The sequence below is a fragment of the Glycine max genome, chromosome 6 (assembly GCF_000004515.6).
Source record: "Glycine max cultivar Williams 82 chromosome 6, Glycine_max_v4.0, whole genome shotgun sequence".
NCBI lineage: Eukaryota > Viridiplantae > Streptophyta > Magnoliopsida > Fabales > Fabaceae > Glycine > Glycine max.
In genome coordinates, this window is record NC_038242.2 from 33,498,013 (window position 1) to 33,521,082 (window position 23,070).

Genomic DNA, 23,070 nt, shown 5'->3' on the forward strand with positions numbered 1-23,070 from the left:
TAGACTCATCTTCTCCTTGAAGTGGCGTCTCCTCTCTCTCTTCCTTCTCCATTCCGCTGCCATTCATCTTCCAAGAAGCAAAGGAATCCATTGATGAAGAAGATCCTAGGCCTACAAGCTCAAATGGAACTTACATCATATTGTAAGTCCTTTGGGAGGACCTTTAAATCTACTTTTGCTTTCTCTGTAGGGAGGTTTTTTTTAGCTCTTCAAATGGACCTTCCTCAGATGGAGTTACTTTCAAACCATCCAAATCCTCCAGACAATTTCTCAGATCTTTCTCTTCCTCCTTCGTGAGACAATCAACAACATTTATCAGTGCTTTCTCCAGTGGAGAGTGAGACGTCATACTTTGAACCACCATAGCAACTTCTTGCTCAACTGCTTCCACTTTGAAACAAGCCTTGTGATCATTCAGATGTTTGATTGCGTTGAATAAATTAAAGGTAACCTTTTGATCATCAACACTCATTTCCAAGTTACCATTGCCCATATCAACTACACATTTAGCTGTCAACATGAAAGGACGGCCTAAAATCAGTGGAATATCTGCATCCTCTTCAATGTCCATTATAACAAAATCTACAGGAAATGTAAATTGGCAAACTTTGACTAGCACATCTTCAACCACGCCATAAGGTTGTGTGATAGAGCGATCTGCAAGCTAAAGTGTCATTCTTGTGGGTGCAATTTCTAAATTTCCGATTCTTCTGCACATTGAAAGTTGCATCAAATTGATGCTAGCTCCCAAGTCAATTAGTGCTTTTCACATTGACACAACCCCTATTGAACATGGAATGGTTACACTTCATGGATCCTTGAATTTTGGTGGTAGAATTCTTTGAATAACAACACTACTATATTCTCATTGTTGATATATTTTCCTTTTTCGATTAAGAGATCCTTCAAGAACTTGGTATAAAGTTGCATTTGTTGCAAGGCCTCTCCAAAAGGAATTGTAATCTCCAGCTTCTTAAAAATATCAAGGAAGCGAGCAAAATATCGCTCCTTGTCCTTCTTTGATGGCACCAAAGGGTGTGGAGCCTCCTTAACTAGGTAGGGTAATGCCTCTTTTTTTTTTTTCTCTGGCCAACTCACCTTTAGTCCTCCTCTCTCCAGTCTCTTTCCTCTCTACTCCTTCAATCTCTTTCTTTTTATTTTTCTCCTTATTTTCTATCTCCTCATTCTCACTTATTTCTCTTTCTTTCATCTGCTCTCCTTCTTCCTCCTATTTTTCCTCTTCTTCTAGCTCTCCCTCACTATTTTTACTCTCCTTTCCCCCTTGACTTCTAGTGATCACAGCCTTACACTCCTCCTTTGGGTTTTTCTCTATGTTTGCTCCAAAATTTCCAGAGTAATTTTTTGCTTATTTTTTAGCCAACTGTCCAACTTGAATCTCTAGATTTTTTATCACTTACTCTGTGCTCTTATGATTGGACATAGAAACCTGCATAAATTGAGTCAGTGTGTTTTCTAATTTGGTGGTCCACTCATACAGATTAGGCCCTTAGATGGATGGTTGATTAGATGGACCTCCTTGGTCTTTACTAAACTGATTTCCAGGGTGTGACCTCCATCCTTGACCTTGGTTATGAGAAAAATTTCCCCCTTGCTGATATCCTGCATAGTCACCTGGATGAAATCCTTGCCTATTCAAATTTTCCATATAGTTAACCTCCTTAGATGTATCATCTTCAGTCATACATGCACTAGACTCACGAGCTCCTCCGCATATACAGCAACCTCCAACTTGCATGACCGCTGAATGAGTGGATTGGACCGCCTGCAAATGTGTTGGCAATTTACTTAAAGTCTTAGTGAGTGATTCAAGCTTTTTGGCCAATAGCTTATTCTGTGCCAACAAAGCATCCTGTGATGTGAGCTCCAACAAACTTCTCTTTGTAGGAATGTGAGTTCTATCACGCAATATGGCATGGTCGTTGGCTACCATGTTTTCAATTAATTCCATAGCTTCCTTAGGAGTCTTCAATTTAATTTTTCCCCCAACTGAAGCATCCAGCAATTGTTTAGATTGGAGGCGCAAACCATCAATGAAAATGTTGAGCTAAATAGGTTCAGTAAACCCAGGAGTTGGAGTCTTTCTAAGCAAACCATGAAAGCACTCCAAGGCTTCACTCAAAGATTCATCGGGAAACTGATGGAATAAGGAAATCTTTGCCTTTCCCTCAGCTGTCTTCGACACTGGAAAATACTTCTTCAAAAATTTATCGACCACCTCTTCCCAAGTTTTCAAGCTATTTCCCTTAAATGAATGTAACCACCTCTTGGCTTCACTGGCTAGTGAAAATGAAAGTAGATTAAGTCTGATGGTATCTTCCGAAATTCTTGTTATCTTTACAGTGTTGCATATTTCAATGTATGTGACCAAATGAGCATAGGGGTCTTCATTTGGTAAACCATCAAAGAGATTTCCTTGAATGAGCTGAATCAAGGAATACAGGTATGAAATGTTTGTTGCTTGAACTTTTGGCCACGCTATGCAAGTGAAAAATTGCGGCATAGTAGAACTAGAATAGTTTTCAAGAGTCACCCTTGGTGGTTTATCTTCTGCCATTATGTTTGCTTCAGATGCACCAACTTCAATTTCTCCCAGTTTAGTGGGAAATGATGAAGAAGATTCAGATGAAGTAATTGTCTCATCAATGAGGTCAGTTGTCCTATCCTATAGCTCTCTTCTTTTCTTTGCAGCGTTGTTTCTTCTATAAGTAGCCTCAATCTCAAAATCCAATGGAGCTAAGTCCCCTGCTGGAGTTTTACCTCGCATACAGGAAGCAAGATACTACAGAGCAATTAACCAAGACAAGAGATTAAATCAAATTGAAAAGAAGTAACAATACAAAAATAAACCAATGAATAAAGAATAATTGCTTCCAAACTGTGACATACACACTAAGTAAACAAAAATTCCCTAGCAACGGCGCCAAAAACTTGTTAGAAGATTGGCAAGTGCACCAATTCGTTCAAGAAGTAATTAAAACGGTAAGACCAAGTATCGTATCCACAGGGAAATTCTTATACTTCAATGACGCATATTCAATTTGTAAACAATTTTAATTGCAATTAAGTGAAATGAAATAGCTCATTCATGTTTTCAAGTAACTGTAACAATTTTTCTCAACTTAAGAATCAATATTAGGAATAAATGCAGAGTTGTAAGATGAAACAAATACCGAGGTGAATATGTTGGAGAGTACTCTACTAAACTTTCTCTTGACATGATTAAAGAATTTTTTCTCTATTTAACATTATCCTAGTGTTCTTTTCACCGTTAAATTACTCTAGCTATGATCCCTCACATGAAAGAGCCTAGCCCTCCTAGTTTCATTCTTGATTCCTCAACAAATTCATTCTAAGTGAGCCGCATTATGAATTAGATGCAGTGTTTACTAGATTACTTCACACTATTCCTAGAAATGTAGCCTCTAGCTTCTCTACCAAGTACTAAGGACTAAAAGCATTTTCCAATACATAAATCCTAAAAAAACATATGAATGGGTGATCAAGCCACAAATATGGAAAATAAAATAGATAGAAATAGATAACAATAGCAAATAATCTTAAATAGATAGTTAGAGTTTTTACATCAAGAGTGCTCAGTGGAAAAATTCTCTAACAATGAAGTGTTTAGCCCTCCATTAGCAAGGAGGGCTCAATACAAGGTTGAAACAAGATAGAAATTGAGTGGTGAAGTGAATGTGTGAAGAAAGTAGCTTCCTTCAGCCTTGATGCTCTATTTCTTTTCTCCCAACCTGCCGACACTTTGTTTTCCCTTCCTGTTCTATTTTTAATGACTTTTGGGATTCTCGGATTATGAATGCGCACTCAGCCAGCATGTCTCGCTGAGTGAGAGTTAGTGATTAGGCTCTTAGCGAGCTTTGACACGCTAAGCGCGAGAAGCGACAAAGGCTTCGCTGGGCGGGCTGGTTGCGTGCTTAGCACGTTGCTCTCTGAATTTACATTCTCTTGGGTTTTTCTCTTGTTGAGCGAGCTGGCTTCCTTGCTATGCAGATTAGTCTCGCTTAGCCAATCTGGCTCGCTGAGCAAGCCCTTCAGCAGCATTTCCAAATCTTCTCTTTTTCAACCTAAAAATCCAAATAATGGCAAGATTAATCATCCAAATGAAGCTTCCATTGTGTAAACTCACACAAAATCAATTATTTACAAATCTCATACAAGAAACCATGAAAATAGGCACACATTGCTACTTGTTATCCCTTTTTTTAATGCATTTAGTACTCTTGAATAGTGTCGCAACCTACCCTTCGGCTGGGGTGCACAAAGGCTAAAATCAATAGGCCAAAGCGTTTGTATCCAAGGGAATAAGGGTTTTGAGAATAAGGGTTCGGGAGTTGTTTACGCACGGGGAAGGTATTAGCACCCCACGTGCCCGTCACAAGGGACGACAGCCTTTAATTGAGTGTAAAAAACATGACTTCAATATTATTTATTATCCCTTTTTATGTTTCTTATTTTTTTGGGGTCAACAAGGGTGTTTTCCTTGCTCCTACGTATCCTTGGGTGCGATGAGGAATTCAGACCTACGTAGTTCTTTAAGTCTAAAAGTTTGTGTGTTACATTGAATTTATGTTTTTTTCAAAGATTGACTTTAATTGCGAACAAAAGTCGTTCAAGGCGTTGGACCATGAAACGATGTTTTAAACGTTAAAAAGCGAATAAAATCGTTAAGGCGTTGGACCTTGAAACGATCTCAAGCGATATTTGATTAAATGAAGAAGTTTATGAGTTGGTTTTATTTTTGTTTTGTTTATTAACCTTCAAGTTTTTTTAGAGATAACTTGCGGCACTAATGATCAGTTAAAACTCACTTTACAAGAAGAAAATGAGATTACTGATGATAGAAGAAAGAGATGAAGATGCATAAGACAAGAAAGAGGACCCCAAAGGGTGCATAGATTGCATTCAAATCCTTAAAACAAAAACTAACACGATGACGAATGAAGAACAATGTAGAAGTTGATTACTGTCACAATTTAGTAGCGCCTCGACCTTGTTTTTCTCTTCTTTCTTCTTCTTCTCTCTAATTTCCTTCAATTTCTCTCAATGCTGGACCTTGGAACCCATCACTCAGCCTCCCTCACGCCTATTTATAACAAAAGATGGCATTAGGGGTCATGGCAGCTTGCCCAGGCGAGCTGTTTCTTCAACTTAAAGTAACCTTGCTCACCTTGGCGAGCTGGTTATTTCACCCCCTAAGCTATTTGGGGGCCCAGACGAGCCCGAGGCTAGCCTGGGTGAGCCGGGGTTAAGAAAAAGGCTTAAAATGACCCTTTTGCCCTCCCTTTTGGGTATATTTCACATTCTTGATCAAAACATGGAATGATCATATGTTTCACATTGTAACTGGCATTCAACACCATAAGTTAAATAACAAGGATCAAAAGATCAACAAATGATAGTCCCTGGACGAAATTAGGGTATGAAAGTTTCCCTTCTTTACTTATCTTTTATTAGAAATAAAAGGGAAGTAAAGATAAGGACACTAATTTCGTTCGAGCGATCTTGCTATTTGATCGAGCAACTGGCGAAAACCAAGGAAGTGAAACTGAGAAAACATGAGGAAATTGAAGTTCCATAGAGCAGAAGATATCTAAATTTTTTTTTCAAGGCATTAAAACAGAGAATGTCGAGTCCTATGAAGCACAAAGACAAGGACATTGAGTCCTATAAAAGACAAAAGACGTTGAAGTCTTGTAAAGCATAAAAGATAGAAGACATTGAAGTCTTTTGAAAGCCTAAAATGACTTAAGACATTGAAGTATTTTCAAATGTAAATGAAGACATTGTAGTCTTTTGAAGGCAAAAGACTTTAATTAATCTTGGAAATGTAAAGGCATAAGACATTGAAGTCTTTACAAGGCAACAAACTGTAATAGTCTTCGAAATGTAAAGGGCGGAAGACATTGAAGTCTCTGCAAGACAACAGATTTTGATAGTCTTGGAAATGTAAAGGCAAAAGACATTGAAATCTCTACAAGACAATAGACTTTAATAGTCTTTGAAAAGTAAAGGCAGAAGACATTTATAGTCTTTGAAATGTAAAGGCAGAAGACATTGAAGTCTCTGCAAGACAACAAACTTTAATAGTGTTTGAAATATAAAGGGCAGAAGACATTGAAGTCTCTGCAAGACAACAGACTTTGATAGTCTTGGAAATGTAAAGGACAAAAGACATTGAAGTCTCTACAAGACAAATAGACTTTGATAGTCTTGGAAAAGAAAAGGGCAGAAGACATTGAAGTCTCTGCAAGACAATAGACTTTGATAGTCTTTGAAAGCATAAATGACAAAGGACTTTGAGTCCTATGAAAGATAAAGGCAGAGGACTTTGAATCCTATGAGAGATAAAGGCGATGACTTTGAGTCCTATGAAAGATAAAAGAGAGGACTTTGAGTCCTATGAAAGACAAAAGTGAGGACTTTGAGTCCTGTGAAAGATAAAGCGACGACTTTGACTACTGTGAAAGATAAAGTGAGGACTTTGAGTCCTATGAATGATAAAGTGAGGACTTTGAGTCCCATGAAACAAGCCAATAGGTACTAGTACCAAAGGGCTCAACCTTATGAGAAAGTAAGAGGTTGACTCTTTGAGAGGGCCTCTTATCCTAAACATAAAAGATAGGACATTAGATTTGGGAAATTGGTATATAAAGAGAAATCTACGCACACAACCTTCATCTTGAAATGCTACTAATGCAAAAGGTTTTGAATCATGAAAATTGTGTAATGCTCATGACATTCTTTCCTATTTTTGTGATTTTGATTTGATTTGATTTTTTTCTTTTTTTTTTCCTTTTTGTGGAAAACATAAATTGACTGTCTCTTTCTGAAAGACATGATAACTCATGAGACCTCATCCTATCTTTTTGCAAATCTCTTCGGGGACTCCCTCAGAGTGTATGTTTGTTTGATTTTGTCACTTGACAATTTTAGAGTGACGACAATGGAGCCGTTTGACCTTTAATCAATCAACCAAAATATATGATGAAGCTACCATTGGATTTTTTTCCCTTTTTTAAAAAAAAAAACTTTGATTATTCTGCACAGCAAGAAAACACAAGGCTTTGGGATCGATTGTGTGCCCCATTGAAGGATGACAATGGATTGTCACACTTTGGTATATGACCACGTGAAACTTTCCTGATTTAAGTTCATAGAGTGATGCCAAGGGTCTATCGATCCCGCTGAAACTTTATGACATGGGCTGATCACGAAAGAATATATACGACGAAGCTACCATTGGATTTGAAAGGAATTCCAAGGAGCCTAACATTAGATGTACCCTACTATCACAATTGTCTTTGGGTATCTTCCATGAGCTCCTGGTCAAATGAGTTTTCTTCTCAAATGCTAGTCCATCTAGTATGTTTCTGTTTTGTGCTATCAACCACATGCTCCCACACATGTATATTTGTATTGCATCGTCACTCATGCATTGCATTTGTCTTGTCATTTTGTCACGAGAAGTCGGAAGGTCTGCATCACCTCTTTAAATGCATACATGGGGCACTATGGTAATGACTACAAATGAACCATGATGCCCAAATGTTTGTGAGTAAGAAGGGATGATCTTTTGGGCTCTTGTGTCTGTAAAATGCATTTGTTTCATGCATAGCATAAGCATTCCTTCATACATTCATCATATTTCCTCCATGATAAGGTGTCGAAGTATTGATCAAACAAAATTTTTCATTCTAGCAAAACATGGGATCGAATCAAGCACCCTTGCTCAAGAAAAGGTTCTATCACATCAAAATTAAAAGCCTAGAGGTTGACAGTTTGCAAGAATTGGGGCAATGAATGGATCAACTCCAATCAATTTCAGTCAAGCTTTCTGCAAGATCTATGGAAAGATCTAGGATCTAGCTATGATAGAAGTCTTTATTGATGCCCTTGCATCCCTTACTCAGTATTATGATCAACCACTAAGGTGCTTCACGTTTGGGGACTTTCAATTAGTACCAATCGTAGAAGAGTTTGAAGAGATCTTGGAGGAAGAAAGCCTCTATGGCAAGAATAGCCATATCTTTTTTTTGGGTTCTACCCCTCTATGGAAAGAATAGCCAAGGTTGTAAAAATCTCAGCGTAAGAATTGGACCGAGTAAAACAAAATAGAAATGGGGTAGTCGGAATACCGAGGAAGCACTTGGAGGAGCATGAAAAGGCTTTGGCAGATCAAGGTGAATGGGCTTCGTTCATTGATGTCTTGGCGCTATTGGTATTTGGAGTCGTCCTCTTTCCAAATGTGGATGGGCTAATGGATCTAGCAACGATCGACGCCTTCCTTGCTTATCACCATAGCAAAGAAAGTCTGATCATTGTTGTTTTGGCTGATGCCTATGACACATTTGACTGAAGATGCGAGAAGAGCGGTGCAAGGATTGTCTATTTCACGCCCGCTCTTTATGTATGGCTAGTCTCGCACCTCTTTCATCATGAAAGTAGACCCATCTGTCCCCTACAAGGTCACCGCATGTGAGGAGTATGGTAGAGGCATCCGTTAATTGGTTCCCCCATTGGAAGGAAGGAAGAGCCGAGGTTTTGTCCTCATGTGAGGAGTTCACAAACGTCCCTTGATGGGGACGAGGGGCTGTATCAATTATAAGCCCGTCCTTGCCATAAGACAACTTGGCTACCCCATGAGAGGAGCGCCATCGGAAGAAAGTATCATGCCTTTCATCGCACGGGATTTCAGTGACCCCAATGCAAGGATGTTTCAAAGAGTCCAGAAAGCATGGAGCGCGGTGCAAAGAAAGGATAAGGATCTTAGGGGAAGCAACAATGTGATCATTGGTGGCTATCACAAGTGGCTGAAGGCTAGAACGCAAGAGTTAGATTGGCTCCCAAAGCTAAAATTTTCAAGTGAGGAAGAGGTTGAAACCCCTGAGGAGAGTGAGGAGGTGCAAGCCTTGAAGGTGGAACTTGAAAGGATGCAAGTGATCAAGGAAAAGCTCAAGACGACGACCATCAAGGTCCGAAAAGAATGCGACAAACTGAGAGACGTCAATGTGGCCACCGCTGAAGCATTGGAACAGGAAACAAAGAGGGCCTGAAAGGAAGAATGGGGCCGAAACAAGTTCCGAGGGGCGTTGTGGGGCGGCAACAACATGCTTAAGCTTCGAAGGGCTAAGAGAGACCAGTCGAGAGTCGAAGGCATGATATTGGAAGACAAGTTAAAGACTTGTCAAAGGTCAAAGAGGAGTTTGTTTGGAGAATTGAGCAAGACGGAAGGAAACATGTGGGCCATCATTGACCAATACAAAGAGAAGCTAAGTTTAGTTGCAACCCATGAACAAAGGCTAGAGGACGAGTAAGCGAAGGTATCGATTCTGTGAAGGTATCGGTCCTGCAAGCAGAAAAGGAAGCAAGGGAGAGGGTGATAGATTCATTACACAGAGAAGCAATGATGTGGATGGATAGGTTCGCTTTCACCTTGAATGGGAGTCAAGAGCTTCCAAGACTACTAGCTAAAGCCAAGGCAATGGTGGACGTGTACTCAGCCCCCGAGGAAGTTCATGGGCTCTTCGATTATTGTTAGGACATGATCAATTTGATGGCCTACATAATTAGGAACCACTAAGGTATTTGTATTTTCACTTTAATTTTGACAAGATGAACATTTTTGTTCCTTAATAAAAATGAGTTTGGTTCATTCCTATGTCTTTGCTCAAAATTTTGTGCAAGTCCAATACTTCGATAACTTATCTTTAGCATGCATTCATGTTTAGTTCTTTGTCGCATTACTCACTACATTTATGTTCTTTTAGTAGTAAACATCATAACTAAACACACTTTAAGGCACCCCTATCGAACTTGTTCCAAAACTAGAGTCATAGGTGAAATAGAAGAGGTGCAAGAACAAATGAAGGACGATATAGAGGCCTTGAAGGATCAAATGGCTTCCATGATGGAAGCCATATTAAACATGAAGAGAATGATGGAAAGAAACATGGTCGCAGTTGTTGCCGCCAACACTGCCACTTAGGCAAATCCTACCCATCCATCTGCCATAAACCAAGCGAACCAATCCATCCCGGACATGGTGGGACAAGGAAGAAAGGTGTTGGGAAGCACCGACGGTCCACACATGGGGCATAATAGGAATGCTTACCCCTATGGCTTACCCCCCAATTATACGCCACCCACCATGCACATGCCCAACAAGAACATTAATCATGTTGTTCCCGTTACCTTTGAGGGTCAACAACCCTAGCCTGTAGGAGGCGCCCGTGAAGAACCTCGAGAGCACACCCAAGGTGACTTTGACCCATGTCTCACATTCACCACTGAGGAACCAGCATTTAATGCTATGCCTCAACCCAATACCGCAGGAGCTCCTCAACCCCGCCCACTACAACTGCTGCTTTCCTCAGTAGGGGGGCCGCCTTTGACAGTGGAAGGGAGGGAGAAACTAGATCTAATTGAGGAGAGATTAAGGGATGTCGAAGGGTTTGGTGATTACCCTTTTGCTGACATGGAAGAATTGTGTTTGGTACCTGATGTTGTCATCCCCCCAAAGTTTAAGGTACCAAATTTTGATAAATACAAGGGGACCACTTGCCCCAAGAATCACCTAAAAATGTACTGCCGAAAAATGGGGGCATACTCCAGGGTCGAGAAACTGTTAATGCATTTCTTCCAAGAAAGCTTGGTTGGGGCGGTGGTCATCTGGTACACCAATTTAGAGGCTTCTCATATTTGCTCATGGAAGGACTTGATTACTGCCTTCATTAGGCAGTACCAATACAATACTGAGATGGCTCCTAACAGAACCCAACTGCAAAATATGAGCAAGTGAGAGCATGAGTCATTTAAGGAGTATGCCCAACGGTGGAGGGACTTGGCAACACAAGTGGCACCCCTCATGGTAGAAAGAGAGATCATCACTATGATAGTGGACACGCTGCTAGTGTTCTACTACGAAAAGTTGGTGGGTTACATGCCCTCTAGCTTCGCAGATTTAGTATTTGTGGGCGAGAGGATCGAAGTAGGCCTGAAAAGAGGGAAGTTCGATTATGTCGCCCCTGCTAGCATGAGCAATAGGAGATTCAGGGCAAGTGGGGCAAAGAAGAAGGAAGGAAATGTCCACACCATGACTTCAGCTCCTACTTGGCCGAAACCCCAACAAACCCCTCACAACACTTACCAATATGCCCAACATTAACCAAGCTTTTCGGCCCACGTCGGAAACCCCTCCAATCCAATGCCCATCCAGCAAAGGGCACCCGCTCAACCACAAAGGGCTCCCACTCAAAACTTGGCTCCTACACAACCTCGCCCCATCGGCAGCTCCAATCAGAGCACAAGCGCCAATCTGGGAAGGAATTTTCTGGTAAAGAAACTTGCGGAATTCGCTCCCATCCCGATGTCGTATGCAAACTTGCTACCATCCTTGGTCGCCAACCAAATGGCGGCGGTGCCTGCCGGGAAGATTTACCAATTTCCTTTTCCTTGATGGTACAACCTCAATGCAACTTGCGCTTATCATGGGGGTGTCCTGGGGCACTCAATAGAACAATGTGTGGCCCTCAAACATAAGGTCCAAAGTTTGATCGACGCAAGTTGGCTGACGTTCCAAGAGGACGGCCCAAACATAAAGACAAACCCTCTTCCCAGTCATGGGAGACCAGTGGTTAATGCGGTGGAGGAGTGCGAACCTCAGATGCCGAAGCAATTGAAAGACGTGGTAACCTCTAGGAGGTTTATATTGAAGGCGTTGTGCGAGGCGGGAATCATTTGCTTTGACGGGGGCGAGGGAGATACCTTCTTAATACACCCGGGGGCAGCACATGATGTAGAGGCTTGCCCTGTGGCAGAGGATTTGCTGCAAGGGGTGATGGACCAAGGCCTATTTGAAATTGGTGGCGCAAGGAAGGGGGAGCAACATGTGTGCATGCAATCGGCTGACAAAAGCCTGTGCAAGCCCAAACCATTGGTGATCCACTTCACTAGGGAAGCTACCACACAAAAGCCTCGAGGCTTCCAGCCTATCCCGGGTAAGAAGACTGTCCATTTCCCCTACAAGAGTGACAAGGCAGTCCATGGAGGTATGCCCTTCAAAAGCCCAACGGAAGAAAGAACGAGTCTGTTAGAGATGACCTATCCTCTGCCAAAGTTACTAACATCTCTGGCATGAGCGGTATGACCCATAGCGGGCGTGTTTTCGTGGCACCAAACCCATTGGTACGGTCCAAGGACACGAAGGGAAAGGTGAAGGTGGGCACGGAAGAAAGCGACAAGGCAAACCAGATTCTGGATGATGAGATCTGGGCCGGGAGGTTTGCTAAGGGAGAGGAAGACTTTAGCAGAAAGAAAATATCCGCTGAAGAAGCAAATGAGTTCCTTCAGATCATCCAGCAAAGCGAGTTCAAAGTAATTGAACAACTCAATAAAACCCCAGCTAGGGTCTCCCTGTTGGAACTACTCATGAACTCCGAGCCTCATCAAGCACTTTAGGTCAAAATCTTGAATGAGGCCAATGTAGCCCAAGACATCTCTGTGGAGGGCTTTGGAGGCATCATCCACAATATCACTGCCAACAATTACCTCACATTCGCCGATGAAGAGATACCCGTCGAGGGTCGGGGACATAATAGGGCCTTACATAAATCCATCAAGTGTTTGGACCACATTGTGGCCAAGGTTCTTATCGACAACGGCTCGTCGCTTAATGTCATGCTCAAGAGTACATTGGACAGACCACCTTTCATCGTGTCACACCTGAGGTCGAGCTCCATGGTGGTGCGGGCTTTTGACGGTAGTCGTCGGGACGTAAGAGGGGAGATTGATCTCCTAATTCATATTGGACCCCACGTCTACCAGATCATTTTCCAAGTGATGGATATCAACCCAGCCTATAACTGCCTTCTAGGCCGGTCTTGGATTCACTCAGTCGGGGTAGTCCCTTCAATGCTCCACGAAAGGTTGAAATTTGTGGTGGAAGGGCAGTTAATCATACTCTCGGGGGAGGAAGACATCCTTGTAAGTTGTCCTTCTTCTACGCTATATGTAGAAGTCGCGGAGGAGTGCTTGGAGAAATCCTTTCAAGCTTTGGAAGTGGTAAGCAATGCTTATGTCGGGTCTCCCCCGGTGCAACCCCGCTCATCCGATGTTGTATTAATGGTAGCCCTGTAATGTTGGGACATGGGTACGAGCCCAAAATGGGTTTGGGTCAGAACGACGACGGCGTGGCAAGCTTGGTAGAGTTCAAGGAGAACCACGAAAGGTTCGGGCTAGGATATAAGCCTACACGTGCCAATGTGAGGAGAAGTGCCTTAGAAAGAAGGGGTAAAAGCATGGGCCAGTAGCAAGGACAACAAGTGAAAGGGATTCCCTTATGTCACATCAGCGGAAGCTTTGTTAGCGCAGCCTAGATATGTGAAGGGTGGGTCACCATGATCCATGATGAAGTCCCTCAAGAGCAATCAAACTGGGTGCGGTCGTGCCCTCCTGAGTTTGAGTTGGGAAACTAGCGAATTGTCGAACAACCCAGAATTTCTGTGGCGAACACAATGTAAATCGTTAGTCCTAACCCTATAGCTAGACCTAGGCTTTAGGGTTTTTCTCCCTGTATGGGAACGTCTCTTGCTATCATATATATATAAATTCAATCTTTCTTCATTTGTTCTTGCACTTTCATCCATTCTCATTCGTCTGCATGTTTATTTTTGTTGCGATTAAATGGTATAGATCCGACAATAAGTCCTGTGAAGGTACTTATACCGAGGACCCAGATTTCAATTTTGAGAAAATAGTAAACCAAGCTGAGGATGAAGAAGATGAAGATTAGGGGCTTCCCCCAGATCTAAAAAGGATGGTCGAACAAGAAGATAAAGAGATGAAGCCACACCAAGAAGCGACGGAAATCGTAAACTTGGGTGTTGGTGAGGAAAAGAAAGAGGTAAAGGTTGGTACGGGCATGACCACATCTATCCAAGATGAATTGGTGGCTCTGCTACGAGACTACCAAGACATCTTCGCTTGGTCGTACCAAGATATGCCCGGCTTAAGCCCCAACATTGTGCAGCATAGGTTGCCTCTGAATCCCAGGTGTTCCTCGGTGGAAAAAAAACTAAGAAGGATGAAGCCCGAGATGTCCTTAAAGATAAAAGAAGAGATGAAAAATAAGTTTGACACTGGCTTTTTGGCTGTGGCTCGATACCTTGAATGGGTTGCCAACATTGTGCTAGTCCCAAAGAAGGATGGGAAAGTGCGAATGTGCATGGACTATTGGGATCTAAACCGAGCCAGTCCAAAGGATAACTTTCCTTTACCGCACATCGATGTCCTTGTAGATAACACAACCAATTTTGCTTTGTTTTCTCTCATGGACCGGTTCTCAGGCTACAACCAAATTAAGATCGCGCCGGAGGACATGGAAAAAATGACCTTCATCACCCTGTGGGGGACGTTCTGCTACAAAGTGATGCCTTTTGGGCTCATGAACACAAGGGCAACCTACCAACGGGCTATGGTAGCATTATTTCACGACATGATGCACAAAGAAATTGAAGTCTATGTGGATGATATGATTGTCTAATCTAAAACCGAGGAGGAACATCTCGTCAACTTATGAAAGTTGTTCAAAAGGCTGTGTAAGTACCGATTAAGATTGAATCCCGCCAAGTGCACTTTCGGGGTCAAGTCGGGAAAATTTCTCGGTTTCATCGTAAGCCAAAAAGGGATAGAGGGGGGGATCCGGACAAGGTAAAGGCCATCCTTGAAATGCCTGAACCACATACCGAGAAGCAACTCTGAGGTTTCTTAGCACGCCTGAATTATATAGCAACGCTCATATCATAGTTAACCATTACTTGTGAGCCTCTCTTCAAGCTATTGCGCAAGAACCAGTCCATCCAATGGAATGATGACTACCAAGTAGTGTTCGGAAGGATCAAGTGATGCTTTATGAATCCTCATGTGCTCGTGCCACCAGTGCCTGGAAGACCCCTTATTATATATATGACTGTGTTGGATAAGTCGATGGGGTGTATACTGGAGCTGCATGACGAGTCCAGGAAGAGGGAACGGGTCATCTATTACTTAAGCAAAAAGTTCACGGCCTATGAAATGAACTACTCTTTGCTTGAAAGGACATGTTGTGCCTTAGTGTGGGTAGCCCATTGCCTAAGGCAGTACATGCTGAGCTACACCACTTGGTTGGTATCCAAGATGGACCCAGTCAAGTACATATTTGAAAAGCCCGCTCTCACCGGACGGATCGCTTGGTGGCAAGTTCTGCTATCAGAATTCAACATAGTTTATGTCAGTCAAAAGCAGATAAAGGGAAGCGCCTTGGCAGATTATCTAGCTCAGTAGCCCTCAATGATTACCAACCTATGCATTCGGAGTTCTCGGACGAGGACATCATGACCTTGTTCGAGGAGGAGGTAGAGGATAAGGATAGGGACAAATGGATAGTGTGGTTCGATGGTGTGTCCAATGCACCAGGGCATGGAGTAGGGGCAGTTTTGCTTACCCCAATGATCAATGCATACCCTTCACAGCTAGGTTGGGCTTCGACTGCACGAACAACATGGCCGAGTATGAGGTGTGTGCCCTTGGGACCCAAGCAGCAATCGACTTCAAAGTCAAATTGCTCAAAGTATATGGAGACTCAGCCTTGGTAATCCACCAGTTGAGAGGAGAATGGGAGACTAGGGATCATAAATTGATACCCTACCAGGCCTACATCAAAAAGCAGACAGAGTTCTTCGATGACGTATCCTTCCACCATATTCCTAGAGAGGAGAATCAAATGGCCAATGCGCTTGCCACTCTAGCATCCATGTTTCAGCTGACTCCGCATGGGGACTTGCCAAACACCGAATTCAGATTCGCAGGCTTTCTCGTGCATTGTTGCTTGATAGAAGAAGAACAAGATGGTAAACCCTGGTACTTCGATATGAATGGGCATGTCACATTTCCCTATTTCTCGTTTTTTCATGTCTAAACATGCGCCCACCAAGTGTTCGGTGAAATGTCTCAATGGCATTTGTGTGTGGCTTTGTGGAATTTGGCTTGTGGAACGAATTTGTGCATGTATGGCTGCCATTTTGAGTGTGTGGACAATTTGTAGAAGCTAGAATAAAGCGCCAAAAACATGATTTAGGCCTAAGAATCTAAGTTTTGGTCTTGGGTGTAAAAAATGCATGAATATGAGAACATGTTTGTGAGGTTTTTTTTTACTCGAATTTGAATTTGCTGCATCATGGTGAATACCTTGCACCTAGGTAGCATAAAAAAGTGCCTTTCAAAATATGAATAGGTAGCATAAAAAAAATGTCTTTCAAAATATGAATAGGTAGCATAAAAAATTCCTTCCAAAATGTGAATAGGTAGCATAAAAAAAATGCCTTTCAAAATATGAATAGGTAGCATGAAAATGCCTTTCAAAATATGAACATATCGCGTGAAAATGTTTGTCAATATATATGTGAATGTATAGCATGAAAATGCCTTTCAAGAGATGTGTGTATGTATGTGTCGATATGTAGCATAAAAGGCTTTTCAAAAGAATTGTGCATATATGTGGGTATATGTCGTAAAATGCCTTTCACCAAAAATATACGTATATGCATGTATGTGTATATATATATATACATATATATATATATATATATATATATATATATATATATATATATATATATATATATATATATATATATATATTGATGTGTAAGTATTTTTCTAATTACACATTGACATTTGTGTTTGGTAGAAAGAAGTGTGCACCAATTTAGTTTGTTTGGCCTTTATTGTAAAAATTGGCATTTCATGCGGACTAACTTTGCAAATGTGTCTTTGCAGAAAGTGGCTTCGAAGAAGCTTCCAGCAAAGAGGTCCAAGAAAGATGCCACTGGAGAGGGTTCCAGTGCGGCCCCACAAGCAAATGTGGACTTTGATAGACACAGGTTTCAGAGTGAGGAACATCAGCGCCTATTTGAGGCCATTAAAGGTTTGTCATTCCTCAGGGACAGGCGAGTCCAGCTGAGGGACAAAGAGTATGACAAGTTTCAAGAGAGAGTCAAAGGCAAGCGCTCCTGGGTGAGAGGCCAGTGGATCCCCTTTGATGAGGATGCCATTAACCAGTTTCTGGGGCGTCCACTGGTTTTGGAAGAAGGCTAGTGCTGTGAGTTTAGCCAAAGGAGGAGTCAGGCATCTGGCTTCGAAAAGGAAGTTGTTGTGCGTTCTAGGGCAGGACTTTGCACTACCGTTGCCTCTATAGGAGGTACCATCTCTAGGGTCCATCTCTGATCACTTGCTAATGTTAGAGCTCCAGATGCATAGGTACATGCAACATGTGACTAGCTAGCAGGTAGCTAATCATAGAGGTTAGGTGTAGCTAAACGAGAGCTTCTATCGGTACACCTAGCACCATCAGAGCCAGGACCGCAGTCTTTTCCCATCGCCTACGTTCGGGGCCACAATGGCCTGTGATGTGCCATCATTTTCTTCTATTTTCTAAACCCTTTTTGCACCATTTTAATTACTGATTGGTCTTAATTGTCAATTAATTAGGCAGTTTTATTATTTGGGCTCATTTAGCTAATTTGATGTTTTTAATCTAATTTCAGGAATTAATGAAACATTGGGCTTAATCTGGATTTTGGTTATGGACTTGAAGAAGGCAAATAAAGCAGTGCTTACCTTAGTTAATTTCTAATTAGGAAATTTCGCAATTTTGTTTTATGTTGTTCAGTGTTTATTTCGTTTTGGGCCAGAGTATTGTAATAGGGCCCAGTGACTTTGAGTGACTCTTTTTAAATAGCAGCCTTGGGATTCGTGCAAGGCTATTCTGTCATGCTATTTTATTATTCAGAGCTTTTGTTTTAGGTTTTTACATTTTTCTGTTCTAAGGCTACTGTTTTCGTTCTTAATGCAAATTTCCGTTTTCTGCTTCTAATTACAATTTCGTTCTTGCTTCTTCTTCTACTTTCATTTACGTTTCTGTCTCATTTACGTTTCTGTTTCATTTACATTTCTGTTCATTTACGTTTCTGTTCATTTACGTTTCTGCTTCATGTTTCATTTGCGTTTTTTGTTTGAATCTATGGAAGGCTAGTTTTTCTAGTGTTGTTTCCTTTTGAGGACGAAGCCCAACTCTCTTTGAGGTTTCATTTGTAATGTGGTTTCCTGGCAGTTTTCCCTTCACCAGTTATCCCAAATTCGTGAACATTAATCAGTGCACGCTTCGTGTTCGATTAATTGCCTCTGAGCCTAACTTGCGTTCATGCTTAATGGACGAAGGGCTAACTGGTGTATGTGGTGCCTAATCACGTATTGACAACCCTAAGTTGATTTTCACTTAGTAAATTGAAATAGGGTTGGATTAAGTGGTTGACTATTAGGGACGAATTCTCCATAACCCAGGATAAGAGAATGGCTTCTGAATCAGAGGAAACAACCCGTTTTTAATATTAGTAGTTTCATATTCCAGTTTATTTGGTATGCTCTTTAATCACAAAACAAACAACCCCCCCCCCAATCATTACTGTTACTGCGCAAGTATATTATGAACATTTGGTTTGTCATTACTCGTTGGGAAACGACCTAGGATCACTTCCTAGTTACTGCATTTTCATGTTTATTTGATTCGGGTACGGCCTCGATCAAATTTGGCGCCGTTGCCGGGGAGCAGTGTCCAAAGGTTCATAATAGCTAGCTAGTGTTGTGTGTTTAATTCTTTCGTGTTTTGTGTTTAATTGTTAGTATTGTGTTAGTATGTGTGTTGGTGTTGTTTAGTGTCCTGGTATTTTGTTTACTGTGTGTTCTGTTTCAGTTTTCCCATTAAGCGTTTCCCCTGTTTCAGTCTTGGGTGTTTTGCTGTGAATAGTGTTTTGCGACAGACTTAGCGACCACTTTTGCTTGCGGCAAAACGGAGTAGTAGTAGAAATCAAGTAGAGACGGATTTTAGCGACCACCCATGCTGAATTATTTGAGATTTTTTGTTTTAGTAGCTAGGGTTGTTATTTTTGGCTGAATTTTTTTGTGGTAACTTCTTTTAACCTATATTTTGTGGGAAAAATAGCTAGAGCCTTTAGTTTGGTCAGATTTGAAAGTTCCAAAAAAGTAGCAAATTTTGTGTTTGTCGAAACTTCAAAAGGCCATAACTTTTGCTCCGGTTATCAGAATCGCAATTATTATATATGTATTTGGGTTAGAAAAAAATTTTCTACGCCGTGGCAGCCGACCTATGGCCGGCTAAGGTCTCCATCGTCCAAAAATAGTGATTCTGTCAAAAGTTTTTTATTTTTCAAGTTTTATTCACTTATTTTTCTTAACCTACCATTTTTAGCTTCCATAGTTAGACTTTGAAGTTTTGCCTGAAATTTTTTGTGCTATCTTCTCATCATTTTATAAGGTTGCTCACAAAATTTCAAGTCATTTGGATATCATTTGAAGGTAGCTGTAGTTCAAACCTGCACCTTTATTTACATGACAAGGCAACTAGTTGTGCAGGCTGAATGTAGTGTATGACTAGAGGCAATCCATCTGACTTACAACCCTTTGATCCTGAGATAGATAGGAAATTTCATAGATTAGTTAGGCATCATTTTATACCTTTTGATCATCCTGAGCATTCCATTACTGGTGAATCTGTGCATTCTGTTATTGGTGATTTTGAACATCCTGATTTGGAGCATTATAATTTTGAGCATTCTGATTTTGAACATTCTGAGAACATGGCACAACCTCCACCCCGTGAGAGGACTCTAAGGGAAATGGCTACACCTGATTTCACCTACGAAAGCTTGTGCATCCAATACCCTGATGAGGATGTTCCATATGTTCTTAAAACTGGACTGATTCATTTGCTTCCAAAGTTTCATGGCCTTGCAGGTGAAGACCCGCACAAACATTTGAAGGAATTTCATATTGTCTGCTCCACCATGAAACCCCTAGATGTCCAAGAGGATCATATATTTTTGAAGGCTTTTCCTCATTCTTTAGAGGGAGTGGCAAAGGACTGGTTGTATTATTTTGCTCCACGGTCCATCACGAGCTGGGATGACCTTAAGAGAGTATTCTTAGAAAAAAAATTCCCTGCTTCTAAGACCACAACCATCAGGAAGGATATCTCAGGTATTAGACAACTCAGTGGAGAGAGCCTGTATGAGTACTGGGAGAGATTTAAAAAACTATGTGCCAGTTGCCCTCACCATAAGATTTCGGAGCAGCTTCTTCTCCAATATTTTTATGAAGGACTCAGTAATATGGAGAGAAGTATGATAGATGCTGCCAGTGGTAGAGCCCTTGGAGACATGACTCCTGCTGAAGCCAGAAATTTAATTGAGAAGATGGCTTCCAACTCCCAGCAGTTTAGCGCCAGAAATGATGCCATAGTCATTAGAGGAGTGCATGAGGTAGCTACAAACTCAGCTGCATCATCTGAGACTAAGAAGCTTGAAGGCAAACTGGATGCATTGGTTAACTTGGTAACCCAGCTGGCCTTGAATCAAAAATATGTACCTGTCGCAAGGGTTTGTGGTTTGTGCTCCTCTGCTGACCACCATACAGACCTTTGCCCTTCCATGTAGCAACCTGGAGCAATTGAGCAGCCCGGAGCTTATGCTGCAAACATTTACAATAGACCTCCTCAACCTCAGCAGCAAAATCAACCACAGCAGAACAATTATGACCTCTCCAGCAACAGATACAACCCTGGATGGAGGAATCACCCTAATCTCAGATGGTCTAGCCCTCAACAGCAACAACAGCAGCCTACTCCTTCCTTCCAAAATGCTGCTGGCCCAAGTAGACCATACATTCCTCCACCAATCCAACAACAACAACAGCCCCAGAAATAGCCAACAGTTAAGACCCCTCCACAACCTTCCCTCAAAGAACTTGTGAGACAAATGACTATGCAGAACATGCAGTTTCAGCAAGAGACCAGAGCCTCCATTCAAAGCTTAACCAATCAGATGGGACAATTGGCTACCCAATTGAATCAACAACAGTCCCAGAATTCTAACAAGCTGCCTTCTGAAGCTGTCCAAAATCCCAAAAATGTCAGTGCCATTTCATTGAGGTCGGGAAAGCAGTGTCAAGGACCTCAACCCATAGCACCTTCCTCATCTGCAAATGAACCTGCCCAACTTCACTCTAACCCAGAAAAAGGTAATGACAAAGATTTACCTAACAATTTCTGTGCAGGTGAATCTTCCACTGGCAATTCTGATTTGCAGAAGCAGCACATCCCTCCACTTCCATTCCCTCCAAGAGCAGTTTCCAACAAAAAAATGGAAGAGGTAGAGAAAGAGATCTTGGAAACATTTAGAAAAGTAGAGGTAAATACACCTCTGCTGGATGCAATTAAGCAAATTCCAAGATATGCTAAATTCTTGAAGGAGCTGTGCACTAATAAGCGGAAGCTTAAAGGAAGTGAACGAATTAGCATGGGCAGAAATGTCTCCGCATTGATTGGTAAATCTGTTCCCCAAATTCCTGAAAAATGTAAAGATCCAGGTACATTCAGCATACCTTGTATTATAGGGAATAGTAAGTTCGAGAATGCCATGCTAGATTTAGGAGCTTCTGTTAGTGTTATGCCTCTATCTATTTTTAATTCTCTATCTCTAGGTCCCTTGTAGTCAACTGATGTGGTAATTCATTTAGCTAATAGAAGTGTTGCCTATCCTGTTGGTTTCATAGAAGATGTCTTAGTTAGAGTTGGTGAACTGATTTTCCCTGTTGATTTTTATATTTTGAATATGGAAGATGGATTTTCTCAAGGATCAGTTCCCATCATTCTAGGCAGACCTTTTATGAAAACTACTAGAACTAAGATAGATGTTTACACAGGTACACTATCCATGGAGTTTGGTGATATAACTATTCATTTTAATATTCTGGATGCTATGAAATACCCATCTGAAGATCTTTCTGTATTTCGTGCTGAAATAATTGACCATGTTGTTGATGAATACATGACTGATCTTTATTCTAATCTGCATGCCTCTCACTCTTCATGCATTGAGTCTGAAATTGTACTTGATCATATGTCTGAATTTGATGCTGAGAGTGAATCTGAGAGTGATATTGATTGCATGTCTGGTGGTGGTGTTTTACCTCTCGAGATTGATTTTATAGAGTCAGATAGGACTAACCATGTTTCAGGAAGTACACATACCTCTGACTTTCTTTATGAGGTACAGGCTAAGAAACCATCTCCTTCTACCACTATCCAGCCGACCACACTAGAATTGAAGCCTCTGCCATCAAATTTAAAATACGCTTACTTGGATGATAGCAAAAGTTTTCCAGTAATTATATCTGCCTCCCTTGCTGATGAGCAAGAGGAGAAGTTGTTGTCTGTTCTCAAGAAGCATAAGAAGGCTATAGGCTGGACCCTGGCGGACATTCCTGGTATTAGCCTATCCACTTGTATGCATCGAATAAATTTAGAGGATGGAGCTAAACCAGTAAGACAGCCACAGAGAAGACTCAACCCGATGATTCTTGATGTAGTGAAGAAGGAGATAACCAAGCTTTTGCAAGCTGGAATCATCTATCCTATCTCCGACAGTCAATGGGTGAGTCCCGTCCAGGGAGTCCCGAAGAAGACCGGCCTCACAGTGATAAAAAATGAGAAAGAGGAGCTGATTCCTACTTGGGTGCAGAACAGTTGGAGAGTCTGCATTGACTATAGGAGGCTGAACCAAGTTACCAAAAAGGACCATTTTCCCCTACCATTCATTGACCAGATGCTTGAGCGCCTGGCAGGTAAATCTCACTACTGTTTCCTTGATGGTCTTTTTGGTTATATGCAAATTACTATTGCTCCTGAGGATCAGGAAAAGACCACATTCACCTGCCCCTTCGGCACTTTTGCCTATATGAGGATGCCTTTCAGCCTGTGCAATGCCCCTGGTACCTTCCAGCGGTGTATGCTTAGTATTTTCAGTGATTTCTTAGAAAATTGCATAGAGGTGTTCATGGATGATTTCACTATGTATGGATCCTCTTTTGATGGTTGTTTGGATAGTTTGGAAAAAGTTTTGAATAGATGCATTGAAACTAACC

General features: G+C 41.5%; 1 non-coding gene across 1 annotated transcript; it reads right to left on the bottom strand.

The window, feature by feature from the left end:
* Positions 1-20,105: 20,105 nt before the first annotated feature.
* On the bottom strand, positions 20,106-20,212 carry LOC113002035 (small nucleolar RNA R71). The gene has a single exon (XR_003267563.1). It is a non-coding gene; the product is annotated as a small nucleolar RNA R71 (small nucleolar RNA).
* Between the last annotated feature and the right edge of the window lie 2,858 nt (positions 20,213-23,070).